The following is a 19,627-nucleotide window of genomic DNA, read 5'->3' on the forward strand; positions in this document are numbered from 1 at the left end:
AGTTGATGACTTAGTGAGGCATAAAACATGTTAATCTTAACTCTATAATCAATAATGCATGAACATTTCACAATTCATATAAAAATATAATACAAACATCATATATCAATTCATATAAACCAATTATGAATATGTACACATATCATCATTATTCTAGTCACATTATTGTCATTATCACTATCATTAATCCATTTAGAATATATAACTTGATCTTAATCTTTGAAGCACTTCATACTATACTTTTCACAAACAAAATGTATAACATCATACAATATTTCTTTATATTATTTCTTTGTTTAGCACAAGTACACTTCTGAGAACTACAGGTATGTGAGTACATAAAGGTTGTGCACTATAATGTCACCACAGCTCGTATAATTCCCACTAGGGGCACTAAATATTTGTCCCGAAAGACCACTATGTCCCGAAGGACCACTCCTTAAGAACTATATACATAATACAATGGACCAAATAAGTGTACCGAAGTACCACATATATGTTCCACAGAATTACATATATGTCCCGAAGGACCACGTAGAACCCTCGACTCTTGGCATACCAACTATACCCCTAGCTCTCATAACACATATCATGGGCATTATCCTTATATTATCATACATTCACATATTCACTTAGTTCACTTGCACATAAATCACTTCCATTTGATTCATATGTCACATATTCACTTATTCATATCATTTACATTCTCTGGTAATCATGTAATCACTGCACTTATTTTCATATCACTTATTGTCATGTAATTCCATATTACATATAGACACATATATCACTTTCACATAGTTTATATCAACTTCCAAGTCCTTTTATATTAATTAATGACATATATTCTATCATCTACTTTGTGCTTCATTCTTTTGTATTCACTTGAATTATAATCTTATGTTATATTTATAAACATATCTCACTTAATAGTATTTTATTTATATATTAATTTAATTTATTTACTTAATTCCATTTCATATATTTCTTATAACCTTTTCATATATCTCTATAGTTCTTTAGCATATAACTTATCTTATAGGTTCGTATCATCACTTTGTATGAAAATTTCCTAATTGCTATACTATTTCTATTCCATTCTATAGTTCAATCCTACTTAATTTTCCTTAATTCTCATTAACTCATATAATTCTATTATACAAATTCTCATAATTGGTCATACCACTGTGTACTTGTCCAACTCATGTTTTTAATATTCATATAACTGTTACATATGTTTACCTAGTTCTTATCGCTTTTCATGAATTTACTTTCATCATATTCTCTTATTATTACCTATTTTATATTATGAACATGTCTTCACATAATCTTATATTTCATTATCATATGACTTATATTTTGTCCTGTTATGACTTTTCATAGACATATATTTTCATTTCAATATATTCCATAAATCTTATCACATGACTTAACTTTTATACTCATATAATTTCATATATATTCTTATATCATCATATAACTTATGTAAACATATATATTACTTATATTGGTTCCTATATCTTATCACACTGACATATATTCATACAAATAATGTCACACATACAATAACATATTACTCAAACACTCATAACAAACACATGTTCATATTCATGCATTCATGCATAATATTGTAGGAAATAGACTTTTTCAAGTCTTATTTCCATTAAACATCATATATTATCTAATATGCACTCACCTGGCCTCACTAGTCAACACTGATCTCTTATTTTCTTCTCGATGACTATCAATTGTAAACTTGTTCGGACGTTGCTCTCGATCGATATCTACACAATCACACGAATAATATACATATCAATATTCCACTTGGCATACTCTAATTTCCATTTCTCAAACTAAAATATAGATTATTTCCATTTTCCTTTATAAGTGTATCGATACACACTATAGTTTATCGTTACATTCCTTAACGTGTGTATCTATACACTACCTGTGTATCGATACACAAATTGCATTCGAAAGTTTTCCTATTTAAGGGGGTATCGATATACTCCTTAATGTATCGGTACACTTTGAACGTTTTCCCATATTTTACTCTTGATGTATTGGTACCTATTGAATGTGTACCGATACACCCTTGCCTAGAAATCAATTTTAAGCACAAAAATCACCTCAATTAAACACTTTATGTTTCATCCCTATTATATTCTTAACTCACATACACATACTTAAACTCATTAACACCCATTCATGCATCTTAAACCTAAAAATCCTATCCACCATATGGAATTCAAGAATTAAACTCAATTTTCAACATGTTCTAAATTCAATTCTAATGCTTTAGACTTATTAATCCTTCTTATGAAAATTAAAAAATCTAATCAAAACTCTAAAAACCCAAACATATCAAAATTCATCTTAAAACCCATTTTACAAATCCCATCCTAATTCACTCATCTTATTGTTTTAATATTATATAAGCTTTCCTTAAGCTTATATAACACCCAATTACTCCAACCCAACATATAAATTCAAGGAATTAACAAGCTGAAATCAACTTACCATTGTAGCTAGAGCAACGGGAGGAAGAAGGAATAAATGATTCTGGAAAACCCTCCTCCCATTTCACGTGTAAAACTCTTATTAAAGGGAATAAAAATATCTTTTAAACTTAAATTACCATAATGTCCTTCACTTTTCCATAGTTATAATTTAATCCAATACTGAAATATTCCTAATTAAGTCTTTAAATTTTTAATTTTCTTTAATTGATCCCTAAATTTTAAAAGTTCTCATTTTGGTCACTAACCTGGATTCCGGGATGTTATAATTGTTAGTATACTCTCTAACATTTATATGTTTAATAATACTTAAAAGTATTATTATATTCAATTTCTATCAAAATTTGTCTTATCTTAATTTTCCAAACTCAATAGTATTGGTACCCCTACCATGGTATCGATACTTCTATACTATGGTATCGATACTCCATTCAGTATCGATACCATTTTTGCATTCTGGAATCCATGGTATCGATACCTTCCTCTTAGTATCGATACCTTCCTCTTAGTATCGATACCCACAGTAGTATCGATACTAATTGCATCAGTATCGATACTGTTCATCGTAGTTCTTTAAAATTAAGCCTATAGTATCAGTACTGTTCTTCCAGTACCGATACCCTTACCCTTACCCATATTTTCCATTTTTAGCTCGATCTTACCCAAATTTTGTCAAATTCTCTTACTTTTACCTCTAAAAATACTATTAAACTCTTATTTACTTATCCCAACTAACTTTCCTTCATTTAGCTTCTTATAACATCTAAAATCTCCAAAGAATCATCTCAAACCAAGAATCATACTACTTTTTCATACATGTTTTTAATCACATCCAATGCTTCTAATCTCTTATTTACTTATTTGACAAGTCAAATATACTAGCAAACCTCAATAAAAACTCATATTTCAACATAACATTAAAAAACCCATTTTTTTCAATCTCACATAAATCATTCATCTCTTGGTTTTAATCCTCTTTAACCCTTCTTAAACCTCTTTAGTACTCAAGGTTTCAATACCATCCATTTAACTAAAGGAAAAACCAACTTGGAGAAACTCACCTTTGGCTATGGAGAGAACGGGCACACGGGAAGAAGGAGAAGAGAATATAACTTAGCTTCTTTTTCTCTTTCCCCCTTTTTCCTACTCTTAAATACCCTATTAAAATTAATTTTAAATCCATTTCCCTCTAAAGGACTAAAATACCCTTTCATTCTTCCTTTCTTACTAATTGGTCTTACACAATTTCCTAAATCATTTCTTATACTTTACTATTTATTCAATTTAATCCTCCAATTTTTTAAATCTTTTCATTATGGTCACCGACCCGATATTTGGAGTATTACATTATCGATCTTTATTTGATAATACCATATCTCACAAAAAGTGAAAATCTCCTTCCTAGTCATATTCTGGTTGACCATTTGATTTGTAAACAAGTCTACTAATGATTTTAAATTTAAATCAATATATATATATTTGCAGATTATTATTTAATATAAAACATATTTCTACAAAATATGTTTAAATAATACTAAATATTTTGTTAACTATTTTTAATTTTTTTAATAAACTTAATATCATTTAAACACCACTTGTAAACATTTTTTTCATCGATTATATAAAATTAACAATCTTAAAAAGAGGGGTTCTTATAGAAAAATTAATAAAATAGAGAGAGAACTTATATATGATTTATACAAAATAATATCCAAATATGTAATCTCCATCATTAAGTGTTTGGATCAATAAGTATAAAATTATTTATTTTTGAAACGTTGAAAATACAATAACATTAAATATTTGACTAAAAATATTATTTTCATAATTTTATTTAACTCGATATATTTAACCAATTAAAAAAATGTAATCTGGAAATTCTATAAGCTTAATCTTACCAATAAAATAAGGTATTTATGGCTGATGTGATTGGAATAAAAAAGAGGGACGAGATCTTTATGGGAATGTGAGGTTTAATCTATATGGTAACTTTAATAAAGTGGATCTCCATTCCTCTCACTCAATTGGAACCGCTTTTCCCTGCCGCACCCGCATTGATCAATTATGTGATTTTTTTTATATAAATAGAAGTTGTCAATTTTATTAAAAAATACATATTTAAAATTATAATTAAGATTTACAAGTAAATTGTAAATTAAACAAACAATTAGAATATTTTTATAATTATGAACATGAGAAATTAGTCATTTCTTATCATATATAAGACCATAAAAGGAAAATGTTAAAAAAATCATTTAAATCCCTGAACAAAATATAGATATAAATATATTTAACTGCATCAAAAAATGAATCACAATAAGAAGATCAAACTACTAAAAGACCATCAATAACCGCATACCAGAATTGAGCGTCGTAAGAAAATTTTATATGAATACAAATTGTGTATCCAAATTTAATTCGAGGGCCTGAAACAAAAGAAAATCAACATGCAAACAAATAAGCACTATATTGATCAGTTGAGGTGACGCCAACAACGTAATATCAAACTTTGAGAAAATTAAACAAAGATATCAGCCAAAATGACAGATAAAAAGGTCAAAATAGTGTTATAAAGATAAAGTTAATAAAATTAAAAAAAAGGCGCGATAAAAGAAAATAAAGGAAAAATAATGAATATCGATGATCGATAATCAATATTTTTTTTAAAAGGATGTTTTGTATGATAGAATCGATTCAAGTATACAAAACAAGACATTAATAGGGAAACCTATATAGAAAAAAAAAAGAGTAAACTCAATCAATATCGATACAAGATCAGTTCTTTTTAAGAACAACACACAAACATAAGTTGCCAGCCAAAACCATAGACACGAAGACATAATTGTCAAAAGCAAAAAGGATTCTTGGACACCGCCTTTTACAAATCTGCTCCAACATTGCGCCAATATAATTATTGCCAACAACAGTGAATTCACCGGCATAAACGCAAATACATGGCAAACACTTCCAAATCCCACAAACAGATCATTCATAGGCGATAGACACCCCACCGACAAATCTATCTCATGAATACACGGAACAGGGTCGAAGACACATAACACCCAAGCTTTATGTTCAATAACAAGGAGCCTTGCTAGTTATACCATATGAACTAGAAGAACAACTCCATAAAGGCACGCTAGAAGGTAATTGGTCCTTGCTATAACCAAAATACCACAACCAACCCATATGTACCATGCTATGTTAAGGCTATATAATACAGGAAATGGACTTTAAATAACACACACGCAAAGTCGGGAGCCGCACTAACTCTCTCTTCTCTGCATCACACTATGTACTTCTACCAATTAATTAAATCCAAGAGTGGCTCAAATGCATCATACAAGAACCAACCATAACTACAACTAACAACAATCCAAAAATTGATTCAAGTAACCAATAACCATCACTTTGAGCACCTTCTTAGGGAACCTATCCCGACACCAAGTAGCCACAATTGTAACAAATAGAATGACTCCACAGCGACCCCTCACTAACGACACAAAACATCGTCATACTGCACTAGAACCAAATTGCACCAGAAACCTATTTAAGTACCTGATGCTTAGCACTTTGACCACCCCTAAAGAAATTCAAACGTGAATCCAGTTGACCACATCCCAAGTAAATAGAAAAATACACCACTGCACCCCAATTCTCTAAAAAATAACCCACTACCAAAGTCAATTAACGCTAAATCAAGATTAGAGCATTTGGGGATCTACTAATGTAAACACCCCAATTTTTGGATTAGTAGTTTCGGGTTTACCTAAGAGGTAAGTGGACCCCATAGATTTCTTGGTTTGAGTTGTTGGGTTTAATTGGGTTGGTGTTGGGCCAATTAGCCTTAAAAATGGGATTTTTGAATGTGAGACAAAATGAAAAGGACTAAAAGTGTAATTAGAGCCTCATTGGTTTTTGAAGCTAAAAATTTAGGGGGTTTATTTGTTTGGTTGTGGGTTTCATTTCCCACTTCTCTTCTCTTCATTTCTTCTTTCTTCATCTTCCCTAAGTAACCATAACTCCAAGAAAAGGTCTTGAACCTTTTTCTTGTTTCATTTTCGTTCTTAATCCCTCTTACAACATAGTTTTAAAGAATCAAAGTCTTGGTTTAAACCTAACTAAAGAAAAGTGGGGTTTTCATCCACATCTTCAAGGAAAGGATTTTGGCTAAGCAAAGAGATTCATTTCGAGATCCTAGCATCAATGTAGTGTATTTCTAATCCTTTGAAGTATTAAGATTTCATATATTTCAAGTATTTACTAGGATTTGAGTATTTAAACATTTTAGGGTTTATAGTCGATATTATGATCAAAAGACATTTTAGGTGTTATTAATGCATTTTATGACACCTTAGGACCTTAAGAAACTTACTAAATCTTCAGAACAAGATTTAAAAACAAAACTATGGCCTTTAGGATAATTTTTGGATGTTTCCCAAACCCAAAATACCCATTCTAGAGTTTTGAGTATCGATATTGGTTGAATCAGGGCAAAAATTAGGGTTTTTAGCATAGAGTATCGATATTGAGGGAAGTAGTATCGATATTGGCCCTTTGGTATCGATATTAAGGGTTTTAGTATCGATATCGGATGCTCGGTATCGAGACTAGATGCTCAATCTCTATATTGGATGATCGATCTCTAGACAGCTCGGTCTCCATAACGAAAGACTGGTCTCCATACTGAAAAATTTGTCTCCATACCAAATAAACGGGTATCCGTACCGAAGGCTTGGTATCAATACCCAAAGTGGTTAAGTGACTTCAAGATGTTAAATAGACTCAAAAGTGAGGAGTTTAATATCATTTAAGTTCAGGCATATATATTGGGTATGAGAGAATGACTAAAATGCCCTTAGGGCTAAAATTACTAAATTACCCTTATAGGCTTTAGAGCAACTAACTAAGAACGAAGGATCATTATAGAGGACATACCGACAAACTGTATGATGAATTAAACAGACTATGAAATATAGGAATCATGTACCACAAGAATGTTAGCGAATGGTGGACAAACAGTCGTCCCTCTAACTCGAGGGTGAATTAAAGGAAAATATAGCAAGATTGACTAAAGCATCGCTACTCAGAGTTGAATCCGATCTAGTTATCGGGCTAATAAATAGTACAACTAGTGGAGAACAACCATAGAAATCATCGTAAAAACCTCGATATACGTAGAAACTTTGCTAGAAGAAGAGAATGACTAAAATACCCTTGAGTAATGAATGATCATCATATAGTAGCTTAATAAATACCAATAGTAACAAACTATTAAGCCTTCACATAACATTCAGATAAGAGAACGAGCAAGATAATAGCTAGTGAGTCCAACTATGTTAAGGTATACCTAGGTTACCTTAGTTATCCTAGTGGGACATTATCAGTGTGCGAGGCACCTCACGGGCTAACTAGGGTACGATACCCGAACACACGAGTGGGTTAGCAATGTCAGTATTATGTGGCCTATAGCCTTAGATCTGTATGGTTAATTATGTCATTTCAGTTGGGTAACCTCTCAATGCACGTAAATTTTGATTCTTACCTATAGGCTATTTTGTATCCAAGGTAGGCTGATGTGTTACTCCGAGATGCACGTAAATTCATTCGACCACACACCAGACCTATCCATGTCTGTTTGTGTCAGTCATGCATGTATAGTCCCATCATTTAAGTATATCAGATATGTTAAAGCTTGGCTAGAAGGCAATATGAGACCAAGTCAATGCTTCAATTTGTGCGAGAATTATACCAATGCTATGTGACATCGGGTTTCCCTTCAGTGATATACCTGATGGCTATGTGAGGACCAGGAGATCATTCAGTATGTTTGTGGGAAATACACTGATGCTATGTGGCACTGGATTCCCTAAGTAACCAGTGTCTGATAGTTATGTGAGACCAGATACTAGTCAGATTTGCATTCAAATAATGCACAATATGTCAGGTTTGGATTCAGATAAGGCACGGGAGTATCAGTGTAACATTTAGAAAATGTGTAGCATGTTCAGTCGTTAGGAGTAGAGACCCTTTAGAGGTGTACTCATGGCGAGGCCTTTAGCAAAGGATTAAGGGAAGTGTGAGACCATTACTTCAGTAATAGAGCAATAAAGCCTTAACTAGGTAGCACTTGATCTAGATCATGCATGCACCTACTACTTAGTACCATATCTTCAACATACTTATGTTTATGAAATTTTTATGCTGATATAGATTAACGATTATATTGTGGGCTTTGTAATCTCAACCTTCAAATGTTTTTAGTTGGAAGGTTTCTAGCCTAGGTCGTTCGTGGAGCACCATCATAGTAAGGCTTCCAGCATCTTCGACAGAGTACTATATTATAACTATAGTGGGCATGTGTATTCATAGAATCTTACTTATGAATTTGAGTTGTAAACTTCAAAATGTATTATTTGTTTTAAACTATATGTCACGGAGCTCTGGTTTTTGTAAAATGTTTTATATTTGTTATTTATGTTTTAATTATGATACCATTCAGTAAGTTTAAAAAGAAAATAACATGTTGTGAAACTCAAGGGTTGCCTCGATAGCCCAGTGTGATACTTTAGGCCTAATCGGGGTTAAGGTGTTACAACTAACATCGTTGATTGAAGGGAAAAGATCAGACCATTTCCACTTACACTAGCAGCTAATCTCAAAACCGAAATTCAAACAATATCTCATTGCTCCAGTAACTCTTATTAAACCGAACATCGTTCTTGCAAATCTAAATAGACCATAAAAAAGCAAAGAAAGATAAATTCCATATTAGTTTGCACGATTTAGATATAGTAAATCCAAACCAGGATAATAGGAACGCTCGAACATTGCCAGGGCAAACAAAATTGATATTCCAAATTGAGAACCATCTTTGCCATACTCGCCAGACCAACTCACAATGGCAAAATAAGTGTGTAACGAACTATCTTCCTTATGGCACAACATACAAAAACAAGACTCCAAATTGGAAACATAACACTTTTCAATTTCTGTGAGGACTGGTTTCCTATTAAGAACAACTCTTCAGATTAGAAACTCTGCTTTTAGTGGAGCTAAATTCGCCCACACCTTCTTCCAGAAATTATTTCGCTCATCCTCCACAAAAACTGCATTGAAACAGTAACTCCTTGGATTATAAACCCCTTTCGAAGACCCCAACCACCGCAAACTATCATTCTCCAAACTACTACGAGCCGCTTCATCTAGAGTGTTAATGAATTTTTCCAAAACGCTAATTTCCCTAGAGATAATCTTAGGTCTTTGCTAAACAAATCATCAACTTTCCCCAATGGTTGCAAGATGTTTCTCCACACCCACGATGTTTTGTTCAAATTAGTATGAGGTGGAAAAAAATAACGACAACATGGAAAAAAGAACAATAGGGATAACTTTAGTTATGCAAATTTGAATCCAACAAAAAATTGGAATATTGTGCAGGTCTCACTAGGGGTGTTCAAATCTGGGTACCCGAGTCTTCGGGTAGTTGATTTGTTAGCCCATGTCCTAACCCGAATTTTATGATTTTTCATTTTCAAATTATTAATTTAAAAAATATATATACACATTTAAATAAAAAACGAACGGAGATGGGTAATTTACCCACGAACAGCCATTGTTTGCCTTTACATTCCCCATCTTCATCATCACTTGTATCTCCTCCATAACTCAATCAACCCATACCTCATTTTTCCCAACAAACTCATCTAAACTTTCCTCATATACCATGATCAATGTAGTCCAAGATTATAATTCCAAATCTACAGCTACACTTATTATAACTCCAAATCTTCAAGAAGCAAGATCAACATCATTCTCAATCCCTCAAAACAAAGATTTCTCTCACAAACCCCTTGTTTATAGAGCATCTTCTCCACCTTCCATTCAAAGTTTCTCTTTGCTTCTTCGTTCCCTTCTCAAGATCATACATTATCGTTACCATCCCCATCTCCTTCCCCTCTGACTTCTACTTGCCCATCGCCTCCTTCAATTCCTTATCGTTACCATCATCATTTATTATCGAATCTCCCTAAAGAATTGATTGGGTTAAACGCAGAATTATTGGGTCATTCTTGTTGCGGAATATGACTATCGGATAGAGCAAAATCGCAACTGATAATTTGAGAAAATAAAAATGAAGATAAAGAAGACACAAATTTTACGCGGAAAACTCCTAAATAATATAGGGTAAAACCCACAGGCAAAGATAGAAGAATTTCACTATGAGAAAATAAGAATTACAACTTCTCTTGATCTAACAAGGAGAAAACAATAACAATTATCTCTTGATAAAAAAGGAAAATCAACTCTCAAGAAAATTCTCTAAATTCTCTAGTATTGGGAGAAAGCTAGAATGATTTGGGATGATTTTGAAGCTAAATGGGTTAGGGTATTTATAGTTGAAGCTTAAGGACTAATCTTATAAATACCCTAAAGTATAGGGACTAAATTTGTGATTTTCCCATACAAAAAATATGCTCATAATATAATTTTGACAATTTCTGCAGCCTTTCGGTGCCCCCTATTATTGACTTTTAACACTTCGGTGGCCCTTTTTTTTACTTTCAACAATTCGAGCCGGAACCCTCGATTGAGTTACTACCCTCTCTTAGGTTTGAGCATCATGGATTGAAATAGGTAACCCAAAGAGGGTATTATAGCCATCTTGGGATTAGAGATTGGAATCAATCGGAGGCTGGGATAGGGTGTCGGATGAGGGTGAGACGGCGGGGGAGCAACGGAGGAAGAGAAAGGCATAAAAATGTTGGTGTAAAGATCTCCGAACTCATCGTCATTTTCCATTAGAATTACTTAAATGAAGAAAGAAGAAGAGAATGGTGAGACGGAAAAGAAAAGGAGAGAGTTAAGGGAAAGGAAAAAGAGAGTATGGATGAAGAAGAGACAAATAATATTGTTTTTCTGACGTGGAAAATTATAACTAAAAAACAATTAAAAAAACGCACACACATTATAACATTGTTAATGGAAGAAACCGTTGAGTGGCCAAATTAGTCAATTACATTGAATTCAATGATGAAATTGAATGATTTTAAAATACATTTAGTAAAATAGGAAAGACAACAAAGTACAGTGATTATCTGTGTAATTTACCCTTAATGAATTTAAAATTCATCTATGTAATTTTTCAAAAAATTACAATTTAGTCACAAAATTACACAATCTTGATTTAACATGGAAAATTAATCTTAACTTCAATGATCAATGTTAAATTTCACCCTTATAAATTATAAAATAAATATTTCTAACTCTTCTCCATCATCCTTTATAATTTCTTAAAATTTCGATTCAATCCAATTATTCAAATTTTTACTAAAATTTTAATGCTTTATAGCTTTTTGTAAAAACTCTTAATCAAAATTTTGTTTCCCACGAAAATGTTAATTCCGAAGTAAACTATTTATTTACGGGCCGAAATACATAACTTCTAAAAATTATATATTTGGTCCCTAAAGTTTTCCAAGTTTATACTTTGGTTACTAAACTTTCAAAATATACACTTTGGTCACTAACCAAAATTTAGGGTATTATATAATCACGGGAGTCAGTGTGGCCCAAGGATAACTCATCTCCTTTATGTTGACAACAACATTCTCTTCCTTAAGAACTCAGTCGATGAAGCCCAGAAGATCAAAAGCATCCTCAATACTTATGAAGAAGCCTCAGGCCAAAAGATTAATTTCGACACATCCAACATCTATTTCAACACGAACACATCTCAAACACACATAGATAAAATCCTCGAGGCTTTTGAAATAGTAGAGAGGGGCGATGCAGATACATATTTTGGACTACATTTAATGGTTGAGAGGGGAAAATTAATACCTTTAGCTTTGTCTGCAATAATACGACCAAGAAAATCCATGGCTGGACTAAGAACCTCCTCTCATTTGGAGATAGAGAGGATTTTCTTTAATCAGTGGCTCAAGCGCATCCCTTATATGTTATTTCTTGTTATCTCCTCCTGGAGGGCATCATCGAGGATATCGCCTCCCAAGTGAGATCATTTTGGTGGTTTGGGAAGCAAGATAAAAAAGGATAGACCATGGTTTCTTGGGAAAAGATTTATAGAGCCAAAAGAGAATGAGGTTTGGGGTTTTGAGACCTAAAATCGTTCAACCTTGCACTCTTGAGCACTCAAGTGTAGAGGATTCTACAAGATCCAGACTCACTAGCGAGAAAGGTTTTGAAAGCAAAGTACTTTCCCAACCATAATCTTATTGATGCAAGACTTGGTGACTGAACTTCTCACGCTTGGATAAGTATTTTTAAAGAAAAAGAAGCACTCAAAGATGGATTCTTTTGGAGAATTGGCTCCGAAGTAAATGTAAGAATGTTCAGAGACACTTGGTGTGATTCATCCCCAATCCAATGGTCGGACCCTTACCAAGATAATGAGAACAACATGGTTAGATGTTTGGAGTTCATGCTTCCAAGGACAACAAGATGGGATGAAGACAAGATTAGAAGTGTTATCTCAACAGTTGACACCGACCGAGTTTTGGGAACGCTCATTGTCCCTTCCTCCCTGGATAAACTCATCTGGAGCCACCATCCTCAGGTTGTTTCTTTGGCTAAATTAGGCTACAACTGGCTTCTTCTTTGTAAGAGATTCTTAGGGACAATGAAAAGATATGGAAGACCCTCACAAAGTTGCCTATCCTACCTAAAATCAAGATATTCGGGTGGAGAACTTACCATGATGCCATCCCCATTGAAGATAAACTTAAGAAGGACTATCTTTTTGAAGGAATGTGCCTCTTCTGTGGGGAGGTCTTGAAAACATTGCTTCATGCCCTGAAGGAGTGCCTTAAATCAAAGAACACCCTGAGATTTCTGGTCTGAAAACCCATATCATTGAATGACATGGCTTGTTATACAAAGAATGATTGGATTTGTCGGTCTCTTAATTGGATCAATTTGGTCTAGCACAACTAATCGTACTCCTTTGGGACCATTGGAACAGAAGGAACAAGTTCGTTCATGATGGACATACTCGGGATGATAGGGAGGTAGTCTTTGCAGCTTGGAACCTTTGCTATGAATACTTTGACACCAATGAGAGCTGGTCATACAAGCCAAAACCCACTTACCGTGCTTGAAAATGGACTAAACTCCCTAACTCAATCATTAAGATCATTGTAGGAGGCGCCTGTTGCACATCAAGGAATATTGCGACCATTATAGTTGTGTCAAGGGATTGTAGGGGCATGGTGATTAGTGGGATGTATAGACAAATCTTACCACCTTTCAACGCCGAATCAGTTGAATCTTAAACCTTCACCTAAGGGATTAAATTTGTACTGGAAAACGAGTGGCACAATGCAATTATCGAAGGTGATGCAGTGTCCATTATTAATAGGCTCGCCAACTAGAGCGACGATTCCTCCACGATTGGATTGTTACTCAAGGAAGCGAGAGGGCTACTTATCTCCAAAACGGAGATTAAAGTGTTCTACGCTAACCGCGAGGCCAACAAGATGGCACATAACCTCGCCCAATGGGCTTTGTTGAACCCCAATCCTTTCTGGTTTTAATACGACGATCCTGATTGTATTAAATCTGCTATAATTGAGGACGCAATTGAATCTTAATAAAATTACTTCTTTAAAAAAAGACAAACTGAATTTGTAAGTGAAAAAGTTCAGCATTGAACTTAAATGCATATGGGACTTACCCTAAGTACCAAACCAGGAATAAGCAATGAAAACAAAGACCGCAAAGCTAACAAACTCAAACATGAAATGTGGGGTAACACTAAAGGATTTAAATAGCAGCCATTATTGACACACTATCTGTTGTATAACATTAAAAGTATTTGAAAATCGTTATTGCACAACTGCAATACTCTTACTAACCATAATAGTTGTAAGGTATGGCTCATAAATATACCGGTAAAGAGGACAGGGGATGGAGCGAAGCGAACATCAACTGTCCTTACAAAGAAAGTCTCGTAGAGGGGGTTACGATTATGTGGGTTGGGGTATGGGGGCTGCGCCCCCGCGGTACGGTACAAGGTTAATTTTATAATAATGTACCAGGGTTTTCTATTATAAATAGAGATGTAACCTAAACCTCTGAGAATTGAATAAAATTTTCTAGCGCCGCCTAGGCACCGAGAACGTAAGCACATTACCGAACCTCGTTAAAATTCTTGTGTTCTTTCGTTTACTTTGCCCGATTTATCAACAATTGGAATCAGATGTCAGGAGCAAAATTCAAAGTCGCGAAATTCAATGGTCTGGGTAACTTCGGATTATGGCAAATGAGGGTGAAGGATCTGTTGGCGCAGCAGGGGATCCTGAAGGCTTTGCGACCTATAAAGCTGGCGTCAATAGAGGAGGAAGATTGGGAAGAATTACAACAACGAGCGGCAGGAACCATACGATTATGCTTGGCGGACGAGGTTATGTATCACGTCATGCATCTATCGTCTCCAGACGAAATTTGGAGGAAGTTGGAAAGTCAGTTTATGTCCAAATCCTTAACGACAAAACTGTATCTAAAGCAGCGGTTGTATGGGATGAAGATGCAGGACGATCATGATTTGGCGCAACACGTGAATGTCTTCAATCAAATCGTTTCTGATTTGGCTCGGCTTGATGTAAAAATTGAGGATGATGACAGAGCGATGATTTTGTTATGTTCGTTGCCTCCCTCTTACGAACACATGGTGACTACTCTTACATATGGGAAAGAGACTATCAACGTTGAGGAGATTACTGCAGCCTTGTTGGCTCACAACCAGCGGAAGCAGAATGCAGGGGAAAACTCTCAAGCCGATAGCTTATATGTCAAGGGTAATCGAGACCGTGGACGGAAGCCAGAGAAGGCAGGGTCTGGCAAGCGGAATTCCAGATCCAAATCTAGGGATAAGAAGACAATTCACTGTTACAAGTGAAAGGAGGTGGGACATGTGAAGCGAGACTGTCCGAAGTTGAAAAAGCAGACTGATGAGAAGCGTGATGTTTCATCCAATTCTGTGAACATGGTCGAGGATGATAATTCTGATTGCAGTGAGGGTGATATGCTTTCTATTTCAACGACTCAATTGACGGATGCATGGATTCTTGATTCTGGATGTTCTTATCACATCACGCCAAATAGGGAATGGTTTTCGACATACAGGTCGGTTAATTCTGGTTCTGTTTATTTGGGTGATGATCGATGTTGCAATATTGTTGGTATTGGTGATGTCAGAATTAAGATGTATGATGGCTCTGTTTGGACGTTGAGTGGTGTTCGACATATCCCAGATTTGAAGAAGAATTTGATTTCTTTGGGCACTTTGCACAAGAATGGTTTTATCCCTAAGGCTGATGAGGATAGGGAAACCATTCGGATTATTAAAGGTGCTTTGACTGTGATGAAAGGAAAGATGACTGCAGGAAATATTTATAGATTGTTAGGGAGTACCGTTGCAGGTGGAGTTCATTCTGTTGAGTCCTGTGATGATACTACAAAACTGTGGCATATGCGTCTTGCTCATTTTAGTGAACGTGGTATGACAGAATTACACAAAAGAAATATGTTGCATGGTGTCAAAAGTTGTAAGCTCAATTTTTGCAAGTATTGTGTTCTTGGTAAACAAACTAAAGTTCGTTTCAAGACTGCGAGGCACACAACTCAAGGGATTCTTGATTATGTGCATTCTGATGTATGGGGGCCTTCCACGACATCGTCTTTGGGTGGATCTAGGTATTATGTTACTTTTATTGATGATTTTTCATGGAAAGTTTGGGTGTATTTTTTGAAACAAAAATCTGAAGTTTTTAAGAAGTTCAAGCTGTGGAAAACTGAGGTAGAAAACCAAACAGGACAAAAAAATCAAGTGTTTACGGTCTGACAATGGTACGGAGTACACAGATTCACAGTTCTTACACTTCTGTAAGGAGCACGGGATTAAGAGACATTTTACAGTGCGCAAGACACCACAACATAATGGTGTTGCGGAACGGATGAACAGGTCGTTGAATGAAAGAGCCAGATGTTTGCGGTTGAATACGGGGCTTCCCAAACACTTCTGGGCCGAGGCTGTTAACATGGCGTGTTATCTTATCAACAGATCGCCAAGGGCATCATTGGCTGGGAAAGTTGCAGAAGAGGTATGGACTGGTCATGATGTTAGTTTTGATAACTTACGGATTTTTGGTTGTCCTGCTTATGTGCATGTACCTGCTGATGAGAGATCCAAACTTGATGCAAAATCGAAGGAGTGCATTTTTCTGGGTTACAAGAAAGGTGTCAAAGGATTCAAGTTCTGTGATCCAGTTGCGAAGAAAATTGTGATCAGTAGAGATGTTGTTTTTGATGAACAATCCATGTTGCAACAGAATAAAGACACGACAGTGGTGGATTTCGAGCAGTTTCCAGTTGAGAAACCAGAAACTTCTCAACCGACTTCTGGTGGTTCCACTACGGATGATTTGCAGGATTATAGTCTCGCCAGAGATAGGGTGAGACGGACGAATATAAAGCCTCCGAGTAGATTGGGTTTTGAAGACTTGGTCTCTTTTGCACTTATTATTAGCAGTGATGATTCGGTTAATTTTCATGATGCTGTTACTAGTCTTTGAATCACAATCGTACATGGGAGTTGGTTCGCCTTCCTGAGGGTAAAAAGTCGATTGGTTGCAAATTGGTGTATAAGAAGAAACCAGCAGTAACAGAAAAAGAGGGGGAGAAGTTCAAGTTCAATGCTCGTTTGGTAGCAAAGGGTTTTTCACAGCAGAAAGGAGTTGATTGTGATGAAATTTTTTCTCCTGTGGTCAGGCACACTTCAATCCGAGCAGTACTTGCATTGGTGGTCAGTTGGGATTTGCATTTAGGGCAGATGGATGTTAAAACTGCTTTTTTGCATGGTGATTTAGAGGAGTAGATCTACATGCGGCAACCTGAAGGTTTCACTCAACCTGGAAACGAGCATTTAGTTTGCAGATTGAAGAAATCTTTGTATGGGTTGAAACAGTCTCCGAGACAGTGGTATAAACGGTTTGACTCCTATATGATCAAGATTGGCTACAACCGATGTGAGTATGATTGTTGTGTCTATGTTAAGAGCCTTGATGATGGTTCTTTTATTTTTCTATTATTGTATGTTGATGATATGTTGATTGCTGCGAAGAACATGGATAATGTTATCGGTTTGAAAACTTTATTGAGTCAGGAATTTGATATGAAAGATTTAGGTGCTGCAAAGAAAATTCTTGGAATGAAAATTTTTAGGGACAGAGACTCAAGGAGACTGTGGCTATCTCAACGGGGTTATGTTGAAAAAATGCTAGAAAGGTTTGCGATGAGCAGCGCAAAACCAATTAGCACACCATTGGCGAACCACTTTAAGCTCTCATCAGAATAGTGCCCTAAGACAGATAAGGAAGCTGAAGATATGGCAAAGGTTCCGTATTCTAATCCTGTTGGCTGCTTGATGTATGGAATGGTATGTACTCGTCCTGATTTAGCTCATGCTGTTAGTCAAGTTTGTAAGTACATGTTTAAACCTGGTAAGCAACATTGGGAAGCAGTCAAGTGGATCTTTCGATACTTAAAGGGTACTGTGGGATATGGAATTGTTTTTGGTAGTTAACGAGATAATCCTTTGGTTGTAGGATATGTGGATTCAGACTATGCAGGTGACTTGGATAATAGAAGATCTACGACAGTGTATGTTTTTACTCTTGGTGGAGGACCTATTTGTTGGAAGTCTACTATTCAATCTGTAGTGGCACTATCTACAACTGAAGTTGAGTACATGGCAGCGGCTGAAGCTGCAAAAGAAGCTTTATGGCTCACTGGTTTAGTGAAGGAGTTGGATGTTCAGCAAGGTGGAGTTCAGCTGCTTTGTGACAATCAAAGTGCTATTCACTTAGCTAATAATCAGGTATATCGTACTAGAACTAAGCACATTGATGTACGTTTTCACAAGATCAGAGAGTTGGTTGCATCTGAAGAGATTTTGTTTCAGAAGGTACACACTGATGAGAATGCCGCTGATATGTTCACCAAGCCAGTTACGACAAACAAGTACAAGCATTGCTTGGACTTGTTGAATGTTTCAAGTTGTTAAAGAACTAAGGTAACCCAACCCACATTGAATGTTTCCTAAGGGGTAGGATATTCGCCAAGGTGAAGATTTGTAAGGTATGACTCATAAATATACCGGTAAAGAGGACAGGGGATGGAGCGGAGTGAGCGAAGCGAACATCAACTGTCCTTACAAAGAAAGTCTCGTAGAGGGAGTTACGATTATGTGGGTTGGGGGTGCGGGGGCTGTGCTCCCGCGGTACGGTACAGGGTTAATTTTGTAATAATGTACCAGGGTTTTCTATTATAAATAGAGATGTAACCTAAACTATGAGAATTGAATAAAATTTTCTAGCGCCGCTTAGACACCGAAGACATAAACACATTACCGAACCTTGTTAAAATTCTTGTGTTCTTTCGTTTACTTTACCCGATTTATCAACAATAGTATACATTATTATTACAATAAACGTAAATACAAACGAAGATACAACAGCAACTACAATTTAAATTGCTGTCACACCCCTACAAACCATGAAAGCGAAAGCCTACACTCTGTACACTAATCAGCTGCCTTTTCCAAACCCAATTATTTATCCAAAATATGTTCATCTTCACTCTAAAAAGAAGTGTTGGCTTCGGGATTCTCAGCATGGAGAATAAAGGTTGTTTCAGTTTCCTGCAATCTTCTGCAGGAATTCTTCTTTTCTTTTGCTTTTATTTGTCTTTCAAATCTAGTTTCTCTCTTTAACACCCTTTTTAAGGAAATAAATATGTAAAAGTAAATGAACAACAGTGAACAACAGTGACAAAAGCTATAGGAAGATGGAAGAAGAAACTTGTTCCTTAGCTAAACTGTCGGTTTGTGGGATTTGCAGGTGAGCTTTGGTTTTGAAACATTTGGCATTTTTTTACAAGTTTTCTTTTTTGACCCCTTTTACTTGATTGTCTTGGTTTGCATCACCAACCCAAAACTCACATAGCTCTATAGCATCTACAGGTTCATCACTGATTGTGTAGTTGTGGTAGTTCTGTTAGGCTAATTTTAACTTAAAATATTACTTTGC

Source organism: Hibiscus syriacus, unplaced genomic scaffold (assembly GCF_006381635.1).
Source record: "Hibiscus syriacus cultivar Baekdansim isolate YM2019G1 unplaced genomic scaffold, ASM638163v2 tig00111429_pilon, whole genome shotgun sequence".
Classification (NCBI taxonomy): Eukaryota; Viridiplantae; Streptophyta; class Magnoliopsida; order Malvales; family Malvaceae; genus Hibiscus; species Hibiscus syriacus.